This window comes from Lepisosteus oculatus, chromosome 1 (assembly GCF_040954835.1).
Source record: "Lepisosteus oculatus isolate fLepOcu1 chromosome 1, fLepOcu1.hap2, whole genome shotgun sequence".
Taxonomy (NCBI): domain Eukaryota; kingdom Metazoa; phylum Chordata; class Actinopteri; order Semionotiformes; family Lepisosteidae; genus Lepisosteus; species Lepisosteus oculatus.
The window spans coordinates 56,640,231-56,652,140 of NC_090696.1; positions in this window are offsets into that span (position 1 = coordinate 56,640,231).

Here is an 11,910-nt window from a genome sequence, read left to right on the forward strand (position 1 = left end):
AACGCGTGTTTAATTATGTGTTTTTTAATCATAATCAGGCTAATGCATTTCTACATTTTCTGTATGAACCAGCTTCTGTATGAACCAGCTAACCAGAGGTTCATACAGAAAGACAGCTTGTGTTTAAATTGAGTGTAAGGTAATTTATGCTTCTAAAGTCATGGTCAGCATTTATTATTGTACTGTGCTGTAAACTTTTTCTGTGCCCAGTCACATTATTTTATAGTGTTTTTATTGCGTTATTAAATCCGGTGGCGCTGTGTGTTAGTTTCCTGACTCCCATGTCACATGGTCTGTGATTGAAACCCATGGAACTATGACTTTATTTTTTAACGAACATTTCTTTGAAAAAATGAAACGTTTCCCTTGGTCAGAGATTAAATAAAACCTCACTCGCACCAAACAAATTTATATTTCTAAATCTCACAAAATACGTTCATTGTCTTCCAATCGAGTCGAGTTGACATTGGAAGCCTGCCACACCCGGACTGTTAAACCAACGCATTAGCACGTCAAAGCCCATTTAGGGTATTGAGCCAGTATTGGCTTTAGTATTCCCCCCTCTCCCCTCAATTCAATTCAATTCAAGGTGTTTTATTTGCATGACAGATGGGTACAAGCAGTGTTGGGTATGTATATTGTAACGCTTACGGCAGACAGGCACTGTGTAAGAGCCGGCGCACCAGAGCAGCGCACCGAGGGAGTGTCTGCATTTATAACTTAGTTTTTAAAGTTAGTCAAGCAATATGAAGCATCTCCTTTTACTTTTAAGTCCCTTAAATACATTGAGCACAGCTTTCTCACCACTTAAGATTGCTTTTGATACCATCCTTACACAAAGCAGAAGGGAGATCTTAGTGCCTGAGCATAAAAAGAATACGAGCATACTGCAACGCGTGTGAAGTCCATAAACGATATTAATTTTGGAACTTAAACATACAGTATATGGCTGGTCTCGGTACTTTAAAGAAAACATACACACCAGTATTCCATTTCTCCCTAAACATTTTAAGCATCGAAGTCTTTAACTAACGCGATACCGGAGTCAACAAGCATACTTTTAGAATTTGATTAAAAGGGAATATAACATGGAATCGCGTATCTAAAGAATTTAATAACGGTATGATTATATCTGTGTACTGCGACAGGGCTGTGTAGGGCTGTTTCGCTTATCACAGTGGGTACCCACATTTACTGTGGGTAAAATGTTACTGGTACCGCATGTTGTAAAGCTCGGTATTTTCTCTCTTGGCCTGACTTTTTTTAATGTCTGAGTGTTAGAATCCATGTTATTGCTGGTAAGGGAACGGTAGGTGCTGTGATTGACACAGTCAAAGCCTTGTACAGAGATACCATTGTAGCTGTTTGACAGTATTTTAAATGCCCTTAGTTAAAAGCATGGGAGGAAGTACTGCCAAGGGGAGGGGGGGGAGCAAGGATTTTTTCTTTGAGTTTGTGAGGTTATTTTTTGTTATATTGTGTTTCAGAAAGCAAGAAAATAAAATTTACTGTATGATAAAAAGAGAAAGAGCTGGAGTAGATCCTCAGATCAGTTTGCTACCAGCAATCAAACAAAAAAAATGGAAAGAATTGTCTCCTCCTGATTGGAACCTTTCTTACTGTCTTATAATTTATCAGGCTACCTTTTAATTTCCACTGAGAGAAGGAAATCACTTGTCATGCAGCTATTTTATTCTTCATTGCACAATATGCTCTAAGTTAGCAAATGAAACATGAACACTTATTGAAATAAATCAAGAATACGATTAACATGAATGTATAAACATCCAAACTATACTTTATCACGTCATGCCTTTGAGTATAGACCCCCAAAGGATGCCATAGACTCAAACTGCAAAATAAACACATACAAAAAGAAAGTATTTGTATTGTAATAGCAAATCCTGTTACTGTATGAGTGATTGGTATGACTTTCCTCATTACAAATCTCTTTAAATTTGTAAATTTAAATTTCTCTGTAACTCCAGGTCAGGACAGAGAAAATGTAACTGCCTTAAGGAGTTTATGATTATGAAAAATAGAAGGATAAGCATGATACGTATGTCTTCTGTCATTTTCTAAGTCATGTTACTGAGCACCAAATCTTATTGAGAATATGAATCCATTTAAGGTTTCTACCATTAAAGTAACGGTTTATTCCATGCTGAAAATGTTTGTACCAGACTTTTTTGAGGCCTGTTTATTTGTGTCTGAAGTCTGATGTTGTAAATCTTATTGTTAAAAAGATCCATGAAAATGTCACTACTAAAGTTAGCTGGTACTATTGGTATTGTAAGTGGCAAGTAGAGCTCATATTTTAGATTTTGTGTAGTTGCTAGCGTTGAACTGTGTGTTGGATGCACATGAATTGAAGGAATGGGCAAACATAGCTGATGCGGATCCACAGAGCCAGCATATTAAGATGTTTATAATTAGAGGCCATTTGTTTAAATAACTAGGTATAGATACTGATGTGCAAGAGAGGTGGAAAGGCTGTTTCCTTAAGCCAGCACTATAAAATGTTTTATTCTCAGTGAGATGCTGCCATTTCATAGTGGGTTTCTAACACTGTGTATAGTTCTATCCACACAGTGCCTTTACTTCCATCCATTTCTAATCTCTTTATCCAGTACAGAGGATTTGGAGCCTATCCCAGTAAGCGACGGACACAAGGCAGAATACACCCTGGACATAGCGCCAGTCCATCACAGGACAGACAGATACAAACACACACACACCAGGGCCAGTTTTCCCATAAACCAATTAACTGACCAGTATGTTTTGGAGTGCGAGAGGGAGTCATATCACACATATGGAGAAAAACCATGTAACCCAGAGAGAACATGTAAACCCCACACACACAGGATGGCAGGAATTGAACCTAGGACCCCACTGCTGCAAGAAAGCAATGCTAACCACTTCACCACCATTATAAATGGATGGATATCTTAGTTATCTTTCTAGTTCACAGGTTTGCATGCATAATTTAATTTTGAAAGCCACTGAGACATCAGGTACTACTGTTGTATTTATGAAAAAGAAACAAAACAAAAAACATACTAACAACTGTGCCATCGTACTCCTTAGTTAATACATTTTATTATTCATAAACAGTTAACATTGTTAGCAAAATATTTTGAATTATATTTAACCCTATTTTTTCTTTAGTTTTGTATTTAACTCATTATATGATAGTCAGACTGTAACGAACAGTTCTTTCCGGACCCTATGCGGACGACACAGTCCGACGGAGTGGGGAAACACTGGGGAAACGTCATGCAGGAAAACGGGGCTGAAGACAGGGGGGCGTGTCCAAGGTGCGCTGGTGCACGGGGGAGGCGTGGCCGAGGCGAACAATCCCAGAGAGTAATCCTTAGAGTATCCAAAAACACATGAGTAAGTCCAAAACCAGGAGATCCATAAAACAAGGGAATTAAAACCACGAAGGCCGGGTCGGAACCGGCGGAGAGGGAACAGGAACGGGAACAGAGGTTAAAACCTTAACGGGACCAGGCGCTTCCAGGTCCCGGACTCGCACGATATGGAAATCAGATGCAGAGCCCGGATGAGCGTCAGCGCCTGGCTTTTAAGGTGGGCTGGGAATAGGGAACAGGTGCAGAGAATAAAGCCTCACGTGAAAGGGCTGGAGCACCCTTAAGGAGGGGGAACTATAATCGTGACACAGACTTAATGTATATTTAAACAATGAAAATATATTTTTTCAAGATTTTACATTAAGCACTTAAAATTAATATGGTTAATAATAGTAAACTGTAACATGCTGTAACAAGATCGGTTAAACTGCGAAGAAAATGCTTTCAGAGAAAATGTTTCAGGTGTGAAGAATATAGATCTCCAATGCAATTTCAACCAAACCTGTTCCCACACACCCTGCCCCCACTACCATTAGAATATACACAAAGCACTCAAATCTTTCGAGCTAATGATCAGGTGACCCGAGAGAGAGCGAGAGAAACACCAAGGGGTGCGGAACCAGGGAACTATTTACATGGAAAACGGGCGATCTCCCCAGACTGTCCGCCCGTTTCACTGTTACCTGGATACCTCTTTATTAAGAACTCACTAACACTGATTTTTAGTTTAGAAGGATTCAAGTAGGGTTTTAGATGAAAGGCAGCGACCTTAATCAAGCCCAAATCATAATTGAACCCATTCAGAGCCTACATTACATTTTAGCGTTTCATTCTGAGCAGAAGACCCTCACACCTGAAGAAGGGGGAGGTGTCTTTCGCTGGAAATCTCGCCTGCTTCTACTTTACGAGTACAACCCACTCTCTGCTGGAGTGCTGGCTGTGACGAATTAAACCGGTTTCACAGGTTTCAATCACAGACCATGTGACATGGGAGTCAGGAAACTAACACACAGCGCCACCGGATTTGATAACGCAAATACATATGCAGGACAACTAGAGAAGACGTTTTATAGAGGATGGATTTTTAGAAACATCCCATCAGTGACATCACTGAAGTCAACTCCTAGGTACTGTAACTGTCGTGTGGATAGTTTCACAAGAATCAGACAAAAGTTTAAGCATCGCTTGTTCTAGATAAAACTGCAAAAAAAAACAACAACCCATAATGTACTTCTTTGCAGCTCATATTCACAATGTGAAATCTAGAAAATAATATTACGTAACCAAAATCCGCAATATGGAAACATAACCTGTGTAATTGTTGACAGATTATGTACTCGTAACATTTTTTCAAGACAAACTACAACATTTAAAAAATGACTTGTATGTACTTGATATCTCTAATCAAACCACGGGTCCCAGCACAAAACGAAACTAAAACGCATACCGTTTCGTGCTTCTTATTAGTTTCTCAAAAGTTATTTGAAATGCATAATATAAACCTAGAAACATATACGTGAGCAGTACTTAAGCACTGTAGTATCGGTGTTAAGACATACCTCTCAAATACTGTAAATCAAGTTAAAAATATCTCAAGACCGATTCTGGTCATAATGAAACCATGTTTCATGTATGTTTTCTTTAAAGTACCGAGACCAGCCATATACTGTATGTTTATGTTCCAAAATTAATATCGTTTATGGCCTTCACACGCGTTGCAGTATGCTCCTATTCTTTTTATGCTCAGCTACTAAGATTTCCCTTCAGTGGTAAAATTAGATATGAATATTCAATACTTAAACGGGCACAGTTAAGATGTTAAATATACATATACATACTGTATACAGTACAGTTTTCATACGGTAATATGTTTATGTTCATAAATCAATCTCTTTTATGAGCATGTGAAAGGCATGGTGAATCGATTCTCAAAAGTTACTGTACTTTGCATGATTGGAAACAAATGCGTGATTGCAAAATGCTGTGGTGTTACTTTTACAAAGACGGTCAATGAAAAAAAGAATGTGGACCAGGGCAATACTTTGAGTTTACACTTACAGCTTGTCCAAGGTCATTCATTATTAATACTATTAGTAATATCTTCGTTAAAAACTGATGGCCACAGCTCAAACATGAGAGGTTGAGCGTTATTAGCTCCACCTTGCGGAAATTCCGGATACTATTATTTTGCTTGTCGTATTATAGGAGTATTTACGGTAACTAGCGGTATTTACCGGTAGCTTGCGGTAGACTGCGCACAGCGTACCGCAAAATAATGCGGTATCACCCGCGCATTTTGAATGGCTGCATCTGTACCAAGAAGCAAATTCGTACGTTTTTGGGACTGGCAAGTTACTATCGGCGTTTCATCCCAGGGTTTGCAGCCATGGCCTCCCCTCTACACGATCTGACGAAGATGAGCTGTCCGGAGAAAATAAAATGGACCGACTTGGAAGAGAGGGCTTTCCAAGACTTAAAAGCAGTTCTCACTTCTCAACCCCGTCTTACAGGTACCAGACTACAGTAAGCTTTTCATGGTACAAACTGATGCTTCAGACACTGGGATTGGAGCCATACTGTCGCAGGAGATTGAAGGACTGGAGCATCCTATTCTGTTTATCAGCCGTAAGTTGAATCCGGACGTAAAACACTATTCCAAGATAGAGAAAGAATGTCTAGCAATCAAATTATTGGGAAGACAATTTATATTATACACAGATCATGCGCCATTAACATGGATGTTACAAAATATGGATAAAAACGATAGAATTACGCGATGGGGTCTTAGTCTGCAAAGATTTCAATTTCAGACGGTCTATAGACCCGGAAGGAAACAAGGAAATGTAGACGCCCTCTCCCGAATGCACTGTTTGTTTTTTTCTAGATCGCCCGAGGTCGGGGCTGATCTCAGGGGGAGGGAATGTAAGAGGACACGGGGAAGGGTCATCTCTAACAGGTATTTCCGAAACGAAACACTGAAAATGCTAGAGATTGACTTTAGCAAGATGGCGGACAAAAAGAATCAGGTGACCAGTAGATGGAAGGGGTCCACCTTAAGAAACAATGAGACACAGCTGAGACGCATCAGGAACCGGAATATAAGTGCCCCGGAGGCAGTGAACAGGGCGGAAGCCGGTAAGGTGAATGCGTTTTGGAGGAAAAGAGGTGCATGTTAAGGATCAGGCTAAGGAACAACGAACTACTGCAAGGAGAAAGGTTTATGATTTTGGATTAAGGACACTGGTTTAGGATACATCGCGGATTGGCTTTAGTACAAACTTTTGGAACTCGGAACGGATCAGGACTAAGGGAACGGATTACGGACTGTATTAGGAAGACAGTTATTGGAAGAAACGCCACTGATCTGAGAACAGTAAAGTGTGGTGTAAGTACTACCTTCGTTTACATAAACGATCCCCCGGAGACACCACAATTACAATTGATAAAACACTGAAACCAGAAGTTTAGTGGCCATTTTATGTAATACCAAAAGCAAAATTAGAATTTAAAAGTGGAGACAAAGAAATGCCCTCAAATTGCATTTACAAGCTGTCAAGTTCCTGATTGTACAGTATGTGGATAAGAACAACTATAGGAAATTAAACTAAAACAATGAGAATCAAGTTCCAATACCAATGGAACCAAAATAATATTAGAAGGCTTCCAGCTATATATACTGTATGCTATACATACAGATGCAACCACTCAAATTGCACGGTACAAACCCGCGGTACGGTAACTTACCCACAAGCCAAGTGGTAAGTGATTGGCTGGCCAAAATGACCTACAGGGGCACTCGTGGTGCATTGGTTGGTAGTGAAAAGATTTAATCATTTAATGTCTTTACTTTGCACATTTTAATCTACTTAGTTTTGAATATTTATATGGAATTTTACCACTAAAGGGAAATTTTAGTAGCTGAGCATAAAAAGAAGAGGAGCATAACGCATCTTAAGGTCATAAACGATATTAATTTAGGAACATAAACATTACTGTATGTACGTAAACTGTACTATGTATGGCTGGTCTTGGTAGTTAAAAGAAAAAATATACACCAGTCTTCCATTTCTCCCTAAACATTTTAAGCATGAAAGCTTTATGAAACGGTACCCAAATATGCGACTGCTGTATAGAATTAAGTAAAATTTAAAAAAAACTATTTAACACGAAAATTAAGCTGTTTACATCTTCCGCCTGAGAACAGTCACCCGTTGCTACACAACGCAAAAACACAGCCACTAACTAGCAAAGACATTAGCTAGCCAATATGATAAAGAAATAAATGATTATTTTGTTTATTTCTTTTGCACATTTATTTGAACATTTCCATCGATTGTACAAGCACTTGGAAACTGTCCAATCCCTAGTTCATCAGGCATTTTCTTTTACGCTGCGGGCATTCTCCCGGTCTGGCGCCGGTCTGTGTCTTCTAGGATATAATGCCAGCTAACTCTTGTTTTTATGTCCACTATAACAGATAATCTCCTTTGCTTTTAACCGAGCAATGAGCAATGAAAACGATTTACTTTATTTCCCTCACAGGATCAATAAAAAAAAAGTATCTTTCATCTGTCTAAACTATGGGACAGAATCCTGGGGTCTCCCCATACCAGAGATTATGGTAGGGCTTCAGAATGGTGATTGGCTGACACCATCTGACACCCCTCTGATTGGAGAAAAAAGACATGCTGGTTTGCTATACGTACATACTGCACCAGGAAGAGGATTTCTTTCTATTAGAAACGTGTATTTTAAAAGTTTAAGAAGTAAAAATCTTACAGCGTACAGCGTACATTTCTAAACTGATCAGGATCGTTATCTTTGTCTTATGCATAATAATGTTCACCGCTCTGTCCAGCAAATGAATAATAAACTTTATTTTATATAGCATTTTAAACGAATAAGTAAAAGTAAAACGAATTTATGAGTATTGCTCATAAACCTAATCACTTATTCTACATAAACACAGCGTAATTGCTCTCTGAAAATGCTTTTTCTTTTTATTTAGGCTCAGATTTCAACTATAGATTGTATTATTATAAACTTTCTTGGAAAAATGTATTTTATGTAAACCATGTTTGCTATTAATTCATTTAGGGCTAGAATATGTTCATTGTCTTCCAATCGAGTCGAGTTGACATTAGAAGCTTGCCACGCCCGGACTGTTATACCAACGCATTAGCAAAAGCGATTTAATTGAGGAGCCTAGCTTTCTTAACAAGTAAGTACTGTACTTCCTTGGTTTTGGAGGGGGGAGGTGTCTTTCGCTGGAAATCTCGCCCCCTTCTACTTTGAAAATACCTGTGAAACTGGTTTAATTCGTCACAGCCAGCACTCCCGCAGAGAGGGAGATTGTACTCGTTAATGTCTCATTATATCTCATTTTGTATTTCTATTAAAAAATCGTTTGCCCAGCCTAACACTATTGTTGTTATTGTTTTTATCCTGTAAAGCACTTTGAGGAGCACAGCTTTCTTACCACTTAGATTACTTTTGATATCTTCCTTATACAAAGCAGAAACTTCTTGTATTTTCCGATGACATACAAGTGGAAAGATTACAGATTTTAATCGTCTTTTTTCTGAACCAGGGAAAATCTGATCATGTTTCTCTATAACAATAATAAAAAACTTTATTTTACATATCACCTTTAAAAGTGTCATCTCAAAGCAATACAGTAGATGTAAATCACAGATTACAAAGTAAATACCCAGACAAACGCAAACACGTTTTTAATAAAATCCTTTCATTCATTCAGCAGAGAGAGAGCGTAAAACCTGGGCGTAACAGCTGTTCCTTTTTCTGATCACTCACTCTCTGGATACACGTCTCGCCTGTCCTGTTCTTTGTTTTCCTAATTTGCTGATTATGCCTTCTGCGATCCACTCCTGCCCTCACACCTAAAGAAGACTATTTTAAATTTCTTTGCGCGGTCCATTGTGCAATTAACCCTTGTATGTGCTGTCCTTAAGGTGATGTAGATTATGCCGGTTTAGGGACACCAAATATGTAATCATAGTGGCTCTCTGAAGGCACCAGTTCTGTAGGGTTTGGGCATTTACTGAGACAATTATTAATTGTAGCAGTAAATCACAAAGTTGATTCTTTTGATGGCTTTAGAATCCAACCATGCGACATAACTCAAACAACGCGCACACACACAGGTACTAATACACGAGGATACATTTATTAATACATAAAATATGCATATAAACCTAACAGATCTTATCGAGAGGGTTATCAGAATACAAAAGATATATATTCAATCAGTTACAAAGAGTTATACATATCAAGAGGACATACGTTCAGTATATCATTCATTAAGACCGTTTCGTAAAGTGAACTTGGTTACAACTTCTACATTAGATACTCAAACAAGTACATAACTCTTAGGAATTAAATTGATATCAACTGGTTGGGATAACAATTGAATTCTCGAGCTGTAATGCATTGAAGTTGAATACTCATCCAATCTCTGGGGATTCAGATCTCCTGCGGGCACAAAGAAACAGTTGCAGGCTGTTGCTGTCCAATCCGCGCTCTCTGGCTCGGTGCCAGGCTGTGCTGTGCGGCTTGCGACGGTGCGCTGCTGATGCTCACTGTTGGCTTTAACTAGCAAAGTTTGTGCACAGGAGAAAAGATGACTGTGGGTCCCAGAAAGTCAGGAAGAGGACCGGTTCGTTCCTGATGAAGAGCTAGTTCTGAATAGTAATTCAGCTGTCCACAGTTCCGACCGGTTCACGAGGCCTGCTGCTGGTTACTCTCTGGCAACCTCCACTCTAGACTCTTAGAACAAAGGAAAGTTCTGGCACTCGGACACACTGGCCGTTCCGTGGTTGTCCGGTCTGAGTCTCAGGATGGTCAGGAGGCGCGCTGTGAGAATGTCCTGCCCTTGGGATTCTTCTGCTCCTGGGCCGTCCTGCCCTGGAATTCTCACAGAATCTTGTTGAATCTGAATCTGAATCTCTTGTTGAATCTTGTCTGAATCTCCCAGGCTCTCTGCGTTGCCTGTTTTTACCTGGAGGAACTTCAGCTCATTGATTGGCTGAAAGTTCCATGGGCATCAGAGTCCCACGTGGGTTACTCGGCCCTACCAGTCCCTGATTGGTTGATCAAGGTGAGATATGAGTCACTTAGTCCTGACACTTAGGAATGCAATCCAGATGTCCAACTGGCACTCCCTAGACAGATAGGCGCCAGTGGGTGACCATTGATCATGATAGCCAGGCTTAGCTAAGTGCATCCCCCTTTGGGAGCTGTCCTTGGACCTTAAATCACCTTGCATGAATGGATGAACAGAGAAATGAGGCCTAATTTGGGAAAGCTCAGAAACACTTAATTCTGCCTTATTATTAAGCCTTGCCGCTACATATCCCCCCTTTTTGAAGGCCACGAGGTCCCGAGGCATTGTTGCCTTCAAAACAAAACAGAGTTAAGTGATGTCCCTTGCCATTAGAACATTAACCTTAAATGTCCACATTACTCCTCGAGAATTCATACTGGAACCAGCATTGGATACAAACAGGATGAATAACATCTGGAGTATGTATAAACACGGTAGGAGACATTATCTAAGTCTAGGAATTACACATCAGGAAGTTCACTGTCAATATCTGATACCTCTGTAGTAGATATTTGGGAAGAAGTAACTTCCTTTCTTTTGGCATGCTACCTTTGACTCATTCATGCTACCCAGAGTACATCTTGATGTGAGAGTACATCATTCAGAGTACACTGTCAGTCATGATCCAGCTACCTGGCAGTAGTGTTACAATAACAACAGTTCCTGTTCCCAGCCCCCCCATAAACCACAACACCTGTGTTGGGTATCTGCTAGGGTGGTTTGGAGGTTTGTTCCATTAAAGCAAACTAACTACCTGTACCTCTTCAGGGCTTACTGTTTCTTGGATTTCTATCCAAATCCTTAGTGTGGCATCTGAAGGCATCCAAGACCTCAAGTTTGGTCTTATACTGTCTGGTTCTAGACAGTACAGTGTTAAGTTCAAGCTGTACTATGGCCTCCTCGGGAACTTGCAGGAAACTGTTTGATTAGGAAGCTGCATTGCGGTAGCTATATCATGCCTGTCACAAGTCACAGTGTCTGTTAAATGTGGTGTGCTGACCAGCCATTTACTTCCCACCTGCTCTTCATGGGGTTCATTAACCTCCCTCTGCCCATTAGTAGCTTTACACCCTTCATTGGTGAATCGTTTAGACACAGCCAATGGATAGCTTTGGTAGCCATACCCATCTCAAGATTTGGAACTGAATTCAATCTTGGATTGCCTTCTGGGTGAGCTATGAGCGATGGGGTTAATGTCACACACTCCTCTACTGAGAAGAGTGGAATCAAGTGGGTTGGGATTTGTGCCGTGGTTAGACTGGCTACAGTGGCACTAAACTCCTTTAACAGGTCTTGTGTCAACATTCTGGCCTGTTGCACACAAGCATATACCCACTGTATAACACCAACAATCATGTCCACTGGTTGGGGAATAAGGTTTAACCCTGTTGCATAGGAAGTTGCCTGTAGGGT